A 14479-nucleotide genomic window follows, 5' to 3' on the forward strand; every position below is an offset into this window, starting at 1 on the left:
CCAGTACCTGGGTCGAGGCCACGGGCAGTTTGTCCCTCGATACCACCGTGATGACCGCCGTCGAGTGCCCATGCCCCCTCCGAGGGGTGGTTCGTACGCGCCCCGACAGTATGATGGCAGGCACCCGTACGGCGACGAGCGGAGGGTTTCAGTCGTTCCCCGAGAGCCCGGGTTTACTGCAAGGTCAGTCCTCGTGCAGGGCCTGGTTGACAGAGGCAGAGCTAACAGAGAAGGTCTAGACAGAGATCATCTAATGGGAGCAGAGCGTTCGTCTCTGGGCTCGAGTGTTTCAGCAGAGCCATTCGAGCTGCTGAGATTCCTCCCAACTTCAGATTGGCTGCAGGAGTGAGCAAGTTTACTAGCGAGTCAAAGCCAGACACGTGGTTGGAGGATTACCGAGTGGCAGTGCAGATTGGTGGAGGCAATGATGAAGTAGCCATGAAGCACCTGCCCTTGATGCTTGAAGGCTCAGCTAGAGCCTGGTTGAATCAGTTGGCTCCTGTAGCATATACTGTTGGGAAGACTTGGCCCGAGTGTTTATCAAGACATTTGAAGGCACTTGCAAGCGACCCGCTGGGCTGTCCGAGTTGCAACATTGTATCCAAAAACTGAATGAAATTTTGAGGGATTACATCCAGCGTTGGACAACACTTCACCATTTGGTGGAGAATGTTTCAGAGCACCAAGCAGTCTGCGCTTTCAAGGAAGGCGTACGGTACAGAGAGCTTACTCTGAAGTTTGGTCGCTCTGGAGCCATGACTCTGAACCGGATGATGGAGATAGTCACTCGGTACACCAATGGTGTCGTAGAATTGTCACGGCAGATGTCCTAGTATGAGGACTTAGTCGTGAGGCCAACGCATCTATGTGGTAGCTTGAGAGGGGTTGAGCGGAATCGAGAGACGCAACACAAGACAAGGGTTTAGACAGCTTCGGGCCCCGGGAAACATCATCCGGTAAGAGCCCTACATGTTGTTTGTGGCTAGGTCTCATTATCATCATGAGGGAGTCGCCGGTAAACCGGCTCTTTGAGTCTAGCCCTAGAGATTGTTTCTTCTTGCTTCTTTTTCTTTGGGGAGCCCTGCCCCTCCTTATATATGTTGAAGGGGCGGGTTACATGTGGAGTCCTATTAGGATTTAGGACTAGTCTATCTCTAATACAAACTGGATACAAGTCCTGGTCTTAACTCCTTGTAAGGTAAATATTCCTCACGCCTTTCCTCTTAAACCGGCCCACCATAATCATGAACCAGCCTTCTGGGCCTTGGGCCTTGTCACCGTCTGTCCCGCCCGCCGGGTTACCAGTGAATCATAATGTCCAGGCAGGTTTCTTGTAGACCACCGGGTCAGGGCGGTTCGCCGGTGAATCGCCAAGTATTAGCCGGGTCTCATGTAAACCGCCAAGTCCGGCCGGGTTATACTTCCGGCCGGTTTACGCCGCGGGGTATGTCCCCGACATTAGCCCCTAGTTTAATTTGGATTTATCCATGTTAAACTGATCCTGTAAGACAAACACAAGAACAATTTTGACAGATTATGCTCCGGGTTAAGAATTCTTGTAAGCCGGCATCTGATCATCCTTAAGTCCTTGTTATTTCCTTCTTCTAGAAAATCTGGGTCATTAGACCAGCTTCATAATCAATTTGCTTGTAGAAGAAATATTGCAAATAAAGAATCCATTTAAATCGGCCTTCAAAGCTCCGATTTGACAAAAATATTGGTCTTCAAATATTCAACTGATATTTAGCCGGCTTGAAGATGTAGAACTTGCCGGTTTATGATTACCACCATTGTCGGGTTATAAAAACTGATCATTCCGGGTCATGATTGCTGCCAACGCCGGTTCATGATTGTTGCCAACACCGGTTTATGATTGTTACCAACGCCGGTTCATGATTTGATGACGCCGGGTTATGATTGTTGCAGACACCGGGTCATAATGATTGGTGACGCCAGGTTAATCTGGTTTGCTCAAAACTTAGACTTTGAAAATATTTCTCCTTATATCCGTATTACCTGTAGCCCCCAAGTCTTGAGCGGAACAAAGTGATGACTTAAGACTTACTTCAATATAAATACTGCCACTTTGAAGAAATCCATGTTGTTCATGTCAGTCACTAGTAAAAACTGAATACTCCATATATGTAGCCCCCAAGTGCCGGGTTGTCATGCTTGCAGCAACCTGGGACTTGTAATTGCCTGATGCTCAAAAAACTTCAACCAGTGTAGCCCCCGTTGGCCGGGTCATTATGCAATAATGAGCAGGGACTTTATAAATATGATCATGTAGATTTGAACAATAACGTGTAGCCCCCAAGGGCCGGCTCAGTAAGATAATATTGAGCCGATACTTTATATATACTTCTTTGAAAAGAACATCATATAATGTAACCCCCATCATGGGGCTTGAACCCACGTCCACAAGGTTAAGAGCTTTGTACTTTACCAACTGAGCAATGTACCTTTCAATATAATGGTTTTTTAAGACTTGTGTACCTTGAATTGTTGACAGGAGCAATTGATAGCCCCCAAGGGCCGGCTCATTATGGTGTGATGAGTCGGGTCTTCAAGAAGGCAAATAAAAATAACTTTGCATTAGCCCCCAAGTGTCATGGTGCATGCTTGCAGTGACATGAGACTTGCATATTTGATATAATCTCAATTTGAATAATGTAGCCCCCAAGTGCCGGGTCGTAAGCCTGCAGCGACTCGGGACTATTCCTTCTATTGTGGAATAAATCATATCCTTTGATAAAATAATAGCCATTGCGCTAAAGCGACTTTGAAAACCTCAATAATACCGGTTATTAATAACCATAATAACAATCCAGCCATGTTGGCTATTCAAGATAATATAATCCGGTATGAAAACCTTATTCATTCAATATCATAATGAAAATTCAGCCAAGTTTGGCTATTTGAATAATATAACCCAATGATTTATAAGCGCATGATTCCAATGGCGCAATCCAAATATATACTGGCGACTTATAGTCCAAAGCCAGGCCGGGTTAACAAACACCGGATAATTTCTCATCTTATACTGGCGACTTATCGTCTTAAAGCCAGGCCGGTTTAATAAACACCGGATAATTTATCATCATACTGGCAACTTATAGTCGAAAGCCAGGCCGGGTTAATAAACGCCGGTGATTTATAATCATGCTTTATTCAACCTGTTTCTGTGACATTGAGTTGGCTAACCAACTTTGTAGTGAGGGTAATAACCCAAATCTTGAGTAAAAGTAACTCCTGTTATATGATGCCGGTTTACAATAAAACCGCTCCGGGTTGTGATAAACACCGGTTTATTTCATACTGGTGACTTTGAGTCAAAACCAGACCGGGCTGATAATCTCCGGATTATAACTTGATCATGTACTGACAACTTGTAGTTGACAGCCTAACCGGGTTGACAAACACCGGTTTGAAAACATCATCAATCTTATCAAAAGAAAGAGAAACTTAGCAAAAGGCAAATAAAACTGTTGTAGTCGAGGCTTTTCACGGGCTGCCAGGCCCTAAATTTGACAGCAAAAAATCTCCAAACAACATTGTGAGTTGTGCTCAGTGGGTGCCTATGTTTGAGCTCTTGTTTTACAACACTCTCTTTGGCCCCGGATTGATGTGGCTTTGAGCTGATCAAGAGGTGTGACTGTGGTTCGGATACGACCAAGCCCCCAAGTGATGCTGTGGCATTACGCCGATCAAGAGGTGTAGCTATGGTTCGGGTACGACCAAGCCCCCAAGTGATGCTGTGGCATTGCGCCGATCAAGAGGTGTAGCTATGGTTCGGATACGACCAAGCCCCCAAGTGATGTTGTGGCATTGCGCCGATCAAGAGGTGTAGCTATGGTTCGGATACGACCAAGCCCCCAAGTGATGCTGTGGCATTGCGCCGATCAAGAGGTGTAGCTATGGTTCGGATACGACTAAGCCCCCAAGTGATATTGTAGAAAGCTTTGATAAGCTGAATCGAGGGGTAAATCGGACGCCGCTTTATAAGCAGAAGCCCCCATGTGATCAATAATATGACAGGCCAATAAGGCGGGATACCCATGTTTGAACCGCGCATCATGGCAACAGGTCCTCTTCGGCTACCTTTAAATTTTTGGAAGAGATAAATTCTTCTTGAACCGGGATTTTGAACCGGATATTGAGAGCTTCAATGTTTTATGGGAGACATCTTTCCCTTAAACCGGATTTTAAACCGGAACCTTCATTTTCAGCCGGAAATTTTCTGACGGCCTTTCAGCTCGAACTTGCGAGAGATTAATTCCTCTTGAACCGGAAATTCTTAAACCGGATTTGAGAGCTTCAGAGCTTTGTGGGAGAACAGATTTCCCTTGAACCGGATTTTAAATCGGCATTCTTTATTTTGAACTGGAAATTTTCTGACGGCCTTCAAATTGTCATCAATATGGTAGTAGCCTCCGGGACCAGGTTATCTTTCCCTCCAACGTCCTGGGGTTCTTGACTTCACTGAAAACCGGCATATAGCTGCATCATATCATTGTAGCCCCCAAGTCTCAAGGTGACTCGAGGAGTTGGCTTGAGATTCTCCGTGCTTGACCATAGCAGAAGGTGTATATCATTGATGTTGATAACGCAATGTGAATCCACAGAAAGTTGAGGTGACTGTGGCGGGTTATAAATGATCCCGTACGAGCCGTGTCAGCAACTCGGCCAATGGTTCCTTCCAACTGGCGATTTGAAGTTAACCAAAACTGTTGTGCCGGCGACTTGTGTGCCTGCCCATTGAGCCATCCAGTGCAAACGGCGGTTGATGATAATTTGCCTCCTATTTGAAAGAAAACCGGGCTACCCAAGCTGTGACTTGCTCATATCCAATAAATAGCTCGTGCAGACAGGTGCGGCCCGGTATGCTGATGTAGACCAGGCCGCGAGAGACGGACGACAAGGACAACCGCAACATCAGAGGCGGCACAGATAAATGAATCGGCCGCGACATTGTAAGCCAGTGCGGACGCGTAAATCGACCGTATGTTAATGTAGACCGGACTGCGGGGGACGGCGGCCTGTGCATGCTTTATTGGGTAATTCGCACGGTCCTGACGAGTTGATGCGGATTGGATCGCGATATAAACCGGCATGGGTTATCCAATAGCTCAGCTATATAATAATCCCTTTTTACAATAGACCATTTGTCCTGCATTGGAAAACTTGCAAGCCAGAGTAATTGCTTTTTTTAAAAGAAAGCAATATATAATAAAAAAATATAATGGATGGATTTCACCTGATATGTTAGCCAGAAAATATCCACCGCGGAGTTCATGATCGCCACGGTCAAACTGAAATCAATCACGGGCGAGTCGTCCATGCGAGCAGACGGATGAATCGGCCGCGGCATTGTAAACCGGTGCGGACGAGCAAGTTGTCCTCCGCATTGTAAACTGGCGCGGACACATGAACCGGCGGCGAGGGCGGACGGGCGAGTCGTCCGTGACGTTGTAAGGTGGCGCGGACGGGCAAGTTGGCCGGCGCGTATATGTAACCCGGACCACGATACGCGTGTCCGTGAAGCTGCGCGGCACAGCCGAACATGCCTCCGTGATATAATACCACCCCTTTTTTTAATAGCCTTCCTGCATAAAAATATTACAGGACATAGTAATTGTTGTCGGATGAATTAACATGTGCTGATAAAATGTATAGAAAAGATAGCACCTGATATTTTTTGTCGGATGAACATGAATGCTGGCAGTAGATATTGTTAGATGTAATCCGGGCGAAACAGCAGATGGTGATCCATTGCTGTGTACCCAAAATACGAGCTGGTTGCCCTCGTTCCTCACGTGACGATGTACCAAAGGTACTTTGTATAATGATGAAGAGTGCTTAGCACTATTTGGCCCATCACTCGATCTCAGCCCAGTACAATAATAACTGGTCCTGTAATTTGTCTTCATGTCAGTTGCGGCCGGCTTGCCGTGATGTGAACCATGGCAGTTGATTTTGGCCACTGATTTTAACTGATGAAGCACCTCCTTGTACACAGATTTGGTGGCGTTGTACTAGTTGATGTCTGTTGACGTGCAGGAGCTAGGGAATCCATCAGACTTTGTTTCTCTTCGCATCAATCAGTATTCAGATCCTTGATCCCTGTTCAGTACTAGTTGATCGTCTGTACTAGTTGATGTCTTTTCACGTGCAGGACATGGACGACGACTCGGACTTGGTGACTTTAAAACTGAGGAGAACAGCCAGGGCGGTTTGCAGATATGGAGACCCGCGGTGTTCCAGAGACGGGCGATTTGAAGGTAGCGGCGGCTCAACGATAGATGCTCAATCCGTGATACAATCACACAATCCGGTCCCGGTTCATAGACTGTTCCGCTGATAAGACTGCAAGCTTTTACATACTTTGACTCCAATCGCAGCAGTACGCACGGCCCTCTGACTTGGCTTGGCTCCTTCCGATCAAAACAAAACAGAGGCTAAAGCTCATAGCAATTTTTGCGGCGGACCGATGTCTGTCTTGTCTTCAACATGGTTTTGCCGGATCGTCTAGATGCAGCGTCTCATACCGCTAATCAAATCCAACTCCCGACTATGCATCTGATGCCACATCTTGTTGATGTACCTGCGGGCGTCAGCACGGCGGGTTACCACCGCTCCTGATGAAGATCCCAATCGAACCTTGAATCCAACCGATCGCGAGCCTTTCGATCCCTAAAATAAATCCCTCCAAGAACTCAACACCACCGTGCGCGAGCCCCACGGTGGGTGCCAACTATCGTAGAATTGTCATGGCAGATGTCCTAGTATGAGGACTTAGTCGTGAGGCCAACGCATCTATGTGGTAGCTTGAGAGGGGTTGAGCGGAATCGAGAGACGCAACACAAGACAAGGGTTTAGACAGCTTCGGGCCCCGGGAAACATCATCCGGTAATAGCCCTACATGCTGTTTGTGGCTAGGTCTCATTATCATGATGAGGGAGTCGTCGGTAAACCGGCTCTTTGTGTCTAGCCCTAGAGATTGTTTCTTCTTGCTTCTTTTTCTTTGGGGAGCCCTGCCCCTCCTTATATATGTTGAAGGGGCGGGTTACATGTGGAGTCCTTTTAGGATTTAGGACTAGTCTATCTCTAATAGAAACCGGATACAAGTCCTGGTCTTAACTCCTTGTAAGGTAAATATTCCTCACGCCTTTCCTCTTAAACCGGCCCACCATAATCATGAACCGGCCTTCTGGGCCTTGGGCCTTGTCACCGTTTGTCTCGCCCGCCGGGTTACCAGTGAATCATAATGTCCAGGCAGGTTGCTTGTAGACCGCCGGGTCCGGGCGGGTCGCCGGTGAATCGCCAAGTATCAGCCGGGTCTCAAGTAAACCGCCAAGTCTGGCCAGGTTATACTTCCGGCCGGTTTACGCCACGGCGTATATCCCCGACAAATGGCGAAGAAGAGGATCGACTCCATAATGGTAAAGGGAAGGCTACAGAACCCGATACCAGAGGCGGGAATCCCAGTCGGAAGCAAAAGCGCAAGGCCGAAGCCGCAGTAGTGAATACACAAGGAAAGTTCAAGGGAAAGCCCAAAGGATAGTGGGTACCCAAGAAGATGAAGGACCAGTCAGGCCAGGACGTCATGGATTTACCGTCTGCTATCCACACAAATAAAGATGAAGAAGGCAACTTGATTTTGCCTAAACACACCACTCAACAGTGCAAATTCCTTATCCAGCAGTTCCATGACGGTCAGCAGAGTGAGAAAGGCTCTGATAAGGATGAAGATGAAGAAAAGGCAGATGATTACCCAAAGGTCAATGCAACTTTGGTGATTTTTGCTGACGTTGAGAGCAAAAGTCGACTGAAAGTTATCAACCGAGAGGTAAACATAGTTGCTCCGGCAAATACTTCGTACCTCAAGTGGTCAAAGACTCCTATCACCTTTGACCAGTCGGATCACCAAGATCACGTTGCTACCCCCGGGCGGCAAACTTTGGTGGGTGACCCAGTCATCGGAGGCACTCGGTTGCGCAAAGTGCTCATGGATGGTGGCAGTGGGCTGAACATTCTGTATGGTGAGACCCTCCAGGGGATGGGCATTCCGATGTCCCGACTCAGTGAAAGCAACATGCAGTTCCTCGGAGTCATCCCAGGGAAGAAGGCAAAGTCACTCGGGCAGATTGCTCTAGATGTGGTTTTTGGTGATTCCAAGAATTTTTGCAAAGAAAAGTTGACGTTTGAAGTGGTAGATTTTCACAGTGCCTATTACGCTATTCTGGGCAGACCAGCATATGCGCGTTTCATGGCCTGTCCATGTTACGTGTACCACAAATTGAAGATGCCCGGACCCAAAGGTGTGATTACGGTCACTGGGAATAGGCAGAGAGCAGAGGAATGCCTCCAGAAGGGTTCCAAGATCACTGATGAGCAAATGGCAGTGGTGGAACTAGAAGAGTACAAGAAGAATGCTGGTCGGAGTGATTTGCTCTGTTCCAAGAAGCCCGCTTCTGAATCCGCATTTCAGTCGGCCGACGAGACGAAGCTAGTTCAATTCATCCGGAAGATCCCACAGCTGCTCCGACCCACATTTAAACAACACTCAACAGCAAATAGGAAGTCGCGCTCATCCAGTTCCTCTGTGAGAACTGGGACATCTTCGCATCGAAACCATCAGAGATGCTAGGTGTACCCAGGGGGCTGGCTGAGCACCGTTTGTGTGTCTACTCCAAAGCTAAATTTGCCAAAGAGTATCTCCGTCGGTCTGCCGCGGAGAAGAGGAAGGCGATTGGCGAGCAAGTGGCTCGGCTCCTCGCAGCTGAGTTCACCCGCGAGATATACAACTCCGAGTGGCTCGCCAACGTTGTCATGGTCCCCAAAAAAGATAATTCACTCTGCATGTGCATTGACTTCAAGCATATCAATTGGGCCTGCCCGAAAGGTCATTTTCCACTCCCTCGTATCGATCAGATTGTCGACTCGACTGCGGGGTGTGAGCGTTTGTCTTTTCTTGATGTGTATTCCTGATACCATCAGATCCGACTGTATGGGCCAGATGAAATAAAAACGGCCTTCATCACCCCATTCGGGTGTTTTTGCTATGTCACCATGCCATTCGGTCTCAAAAACGTTGGCGCCACATTCATGCGCATGATTCAGAAGTGTCTGCTCACTCAGATCAGTCGGAATGTGGAGGCATATATGGATCATATTGTGGTTAAGTCACGCAAGGGTTCCGACCTGCTGACTAACCTCGCTAAAACCTTTTCCAATATGAGAAGGTATGACATTAAGTTGAATCCGTCCAAGTGCACATTCGGAGTACCCGGAGGAAAGTTACTCCATTTTCTCGTTTCTGAATGAGGGATAGATGCCAATCTCGACAAAATTGGTGCAATTCTCCGAATGAAACGCCCTGTGCGTGTGCATGACGTTTAGAAGCTCACAGGTTGTCTCGCTGCACTGAGTCGGTTCATTTCACGTCTCGGTGAAAAGGCACTGCCTCTTTACCGGCTGATAAAAAGTCTGATACGTTCGAGTGGACTCCCGAAGCCGAAGCAGCGTTTGTGGAGCTCAAAACCCTGCTTTCCACCCAACCGGTGCTTGCTACTCCGAACAGCAAAGAGCCACTACTCTTATACATTGCAGCCACTGGTCAGGTTGTCAGCACAGTGCTCACAGTGGAGCGGGAAGAAGAAGGCAAGGCATATAAAGTTCAACGACCGGTGTACTATATCTCTGAAGTCTTGACTCCATCCAAGCAGAGGTATCCACATTACCAGAAGCTTTTTTATGGAATTTACTTGACTGTGAAGAAAGTTAAACATTATTTCCAAGACTGATGACCCACAAGTATAGGGGATCTATCGTAGTCCTTTCGATAAGTAAGAGTGTCGAACCCAACGACTAGCAGAAGGAAATGATAAGCGGTTTTCAGCAAGGTATTCTCTGCAAACACTTAAATTATCGGTAACATATAGTTTTGTGATAAGGTAATTTGTAACGGGTAACAAGTAACATGTATAATTAAAGTGCAGCAAGATGGCCCACTCCTTTTTGTAGCAAAGGACAAGCCTGGACAAACTCTTATATAGAGAAAAGCGCTCCCGAGGACACATGGGAATTATCGTCAAGCTAGTTTTCATCATGCTCACACGATTCACGTTATGTACTTTGATAATTTGGTATGTGGGTGGACCGGTGCTTGGGTGCTGTCCTTTCTTGGACAAGCATCCCACTTATGATTAACCCCTATTGCAAGCATCCGCAACTACAAAAGAAGTATTAAGGTAAACCTAACCATAGCATGAAACATATGGATCCAAATCAGCCCCTTACGAAGCAACTCATAAACTAGGGTTTAAGCTTCTGTCACTCTAGCAACCCATCATCTACTTATTACTTCCCAATGCCTTCCTCTAGGACCAAACAATGGTGAAGTGTCATGTAGTCGACGTTCACATAACACCACTCGAGGAAAGACAACATACATCTCATCAAAATATCGAACGAATACCAAATTCACATGACTACTTATAGCAAGACTTCTCCCATGTCCTCAGGAACAAACGTAACTACTCACAAATCATATTCATGTTCATAATCAGAGGGGTATTAATATGCATAATGGATCTGAACATATGATCTTCCACCAAATAAACCAACTAGCATCAACTACAAGGAGTAATCAACACTACTAGCAACCCACAAGTACCAATCTGAGGCTTTGGGACAAAGATTGGATACAAAAGATGAACTAGGGTTCGAGAGGAGATGGTGCTGGTGAAGATGTTGATGGAGATTGACCCCCTCCCAATGATAGGATCGTTGGTGATGACGATGGCGATGATTTCCCCCTCCCGGAGGGAAGTTTCCCTGGCAGAACAGCTCTGCCGGAGCCCTAGATTGGTTCCGCCAAGGTTCCGCCTCGTGGCGGCGGAGTTTCTTCCCGAAAGCTTGCTTATGATTTTTTTCTCGGACGAAAGACTTCATATAGCAGAAGATGGGCACCAGAAGCCTGCCAGGGGGCCCACGAGGTAGTTGGCGCCCAGGGGGGTAGGGCGCGCCCCCACCCTCGTGGCCAGGGTGTGGGCCCCCTCTGGTATTTCTTCTGCTCAGTATTTTTTATTAATTCCAAAATTGACTTCCGTGAAGTTTCAGGACTTTTGGAGCTGTGCAGAATAGGTCTCTAATATTCGCTCCTTTTCCAGCCCAGATTTCCAGATGCCGGCATTCTCCCTCTTCATGTAGACCTTGTCAAATAAGAGAGAATAGGCATAAGTATTGTGACATAGCGTGTAATAACAGCCCATAATGCGATAAATATAGATATAAAAGCATGGTGCAAAATGGACGTATCAACTCCCCCAAGCTTAGACCTCGCTTGTCCTCAAGCGGAAGCCGATAACGCTAAATATGTCCACATGTTTAGAGGTAGAGGTGTCGATAAAATAAAATACGGGCATGAGGGCATCATGATCATTCTTGTAACAGCAACATATTTGAATATTGTCATATGATTTCTTATGCTCAAGTAATAATCTATTCACAACGTCAAATATGAATCAGAAACTTCATTGAGAACCAACAAACTATAATCTCAGTCATTGAAGCAATTGCAATTTATCATAACATCAGAAAGAGTCAATATAAGAGCTTTTTAGCAAGTCCACATACTCAACTATCATTTAGTCTTTCACAATTGCTAACACTCACGCAATACTTATGTGTATGGAGTTTTAATCGGACATAGAGAAAGATAGGGGCTTATAGTGTTGCCTCCCAACCTTTTACCTCAAGGGTAATGTTAACAACAATAATTCAAGTCAACTTACATCCAATTGGATATATATATATCAGGATCTTTCCAACACAATGTGCTTGCCAAAGGATAAAATGTAAAAAGGAAAGGTGAAGATCACCATGACTCTTGCATAATGAATAAGACCAAAGTAAAAGATAGGCCCTTCGTAGAGGGAAGCAGAGGTTGTCATGCGCTGTCATGGTTGGATGCACGAAATATTAATGCAAAAGAACGTCGCTTTATATTGCCACTTGTGATATGGACCTTTTGTTGGGGATTGTAGCAGAAATTTAAAATTTTCTACGTATCACCAAGATCAATCTATGGAGTCATCTAGCAACGAGAGAGAGGGGAGTGCATCTACATACCCTTGTAGTTCGCGCGCGGAAGCGTTCAAGAGAACGGGGTTGATGGAGTCGTACTCGTCGTGATCCAAATCACCGATGATCCTAGCGCCGAAGGGACGGCACCTCCGCGTTCAATACACGTACGGAGCGGGGACGTCTCCTCCTTCTTGATCCAGCAAGGGGGGAGGAGAAGTTGATGGAGATCCAGCAGCACGACGGCGTGGTGGTGGAAGTAGCGGGATCCCGGCAGGGCTTCGCCAAGCGCAAGCGGGGAGGAAGAGGTGTCACGGGAGGGAGGGAGGCGCGAGGGCTTGGGGTGCTGCTCCCATGCGCCTCCCCACTATATATAGGGGTGGAGGGGGCTGGTTTCTTGCCCTCCAAGTCCATTGGGGCGTTGGCAAAGGTGGGGGAAAGAAATCCCATCATTTCCCTTCCCCACCGATTGTTATCCCCCTTTTGTAGGGATCTTGATCTTATCCCTTCGGGATATGATCTTATTCCTTCTAAGGTGGGACCTTGGTGCGCCTTGACCAGGGGCGCGGGGCCTTGCCCCCACTACCCACGTTCATGTGGGTCCCCCCATGCAGGTGGGCCCCACTTCGGAACCTTCTAGAACCTTCCCGGTACAATACCGAAAAATCCTGAACATTTTCCGGTGGCCAAAATAGGACTTCCCATATATAAATCTTTACCTCCGGACCATTCCGGAACTCCTCGTGACGTCCAGGATCTCATCTGGGACTCCGAACAACTTTCGGTTAACCGCATACTAATATCTCTACAACTCTAGTGTCACCGAACCTTAAGTGTGTAGACCCTACGGGTTCGGGAGACATGCAGACATGACCGAGACGACTCTCCGGTCAATAACCAACAGCGGGATATGGATACCCATGTTGGCTCCCACATGTTCCACGATGATCTCATCGGATGAACCACGATGTCGAGGATTCAATCAATCCCGTATACAATTCCCTTTGTCAATCGGTACGTTACTTGCCCGAGATTCGATCGTCGGTATCCCAATACCTTGTTCAATCTCGTTACCGGCAAGTCACTTTACTCGTACCGTAATGCATGATCCCGTGACCAAACACTTGGTCACATTGAGCTCATTATGATGATGCATTACCGAGTGGGCCCAGAGATACCTCTCCGTCATACGGAGTGACAAATCCCAGTCTCGATTCGTGCCAACCCAACAGACACTTTCGGAGATACCCGTAGTGCACCTTTATAGCCACCCAGTTACGTTGTGACGTTTGGCACATCCAAAGCACTCCTATGGTATCCGGGAGTTGCACAATCTCATGGTCTAAATAAATGATACTTGACATTTGGAAAAGCTCTAGCAAACGAACTACACGATCTTGTGCTATGCTTAGGATTGGGTCTTGTCCATCACATCATTCTCCTAATGATGTGATCCCGTTATCAATGACATCCAATGTCCATAGTCAGGAAACCATGACTATTTGTTGATCAACGAGCTAGTCAACTAGAGGCTCACTAGGTACATGTTGTGGTCTATGTATTCACACATGTATTACGATTTTCGGATAACACAATTATAGCATGAACAATTATCATGAACAAGGAAATATAATAATAACCATTTTATTATTGCCTCTAGGGCATATTTCCAACAGTCTCCCACTTGCACTAGAGTCAATAATCTAGTTACATTGTGATGAATCGAACACCCATAGAGTTCTAGTGTTGATCATGTTTTGCTCTAGGGAGAGGTTTAGTCAACGGATCTGCTACATTCAGGTCCGTATGTACTTTACAAATATCTATGTCTCCATTTTGAACATTTTCACGAATGGAGTTGAAGCGACGCTTGATATGCCTGGTCTTCCTGTGAAACCTGGGCTCCTTGGCAAGGGCAATAGCTCCAGTGTTGTCACAGAAGAGAGTCATCGGGCCCGACGCATTGGGAATAACTCCTAGGTCGGTAATGAACTCCTTCACCCAGATTGCTTCTTGTGCTGCCTCTGAGGCCGCCATGTATTCCGCTTCACATGTAGATCCCGCCACAACGCTTTGCTTGCAACTGCACCAGCTTACTGCCCCACCATTCAAAATATACATGTATCCGGTTTGTGACTTAGAGTCATCCAGATCTGTGTCGAAGCTAGCATCGACGTAGCCCTTTACGACGAGCTCTTCGTCACCTCCATAAATGAGAAACATATCCTTAGTCCTCTTCAGGTACTTCAGGATATTCTTGACCGCTGTCCAGTGTTCCATGCCGGGATTACTTTGGTACCTTCCTACCAAACTTACGGCAAGGCTTACATCAGGTCTGGTACACAGCATGGCATACATAATAGACCCTATGGCCGACGCACAGGGGACGACA

The sequence above is a fragment of the Aegilops tauschii genome, chromosome 1 (assembly GCF_002575655.3).
Source record: "Aegilops tauschii subsp. strangulata cultivar AL8/78 chromosome 1, Aet v6.0, whole genome shotgun sequence".
Classification (NCBI taxonomy): Eukaryota; Viridiplantae; Streptophyta; class Magnoliopsida; order Poales; family Poaceae; genus Aegilops; species Aegilops tauschii.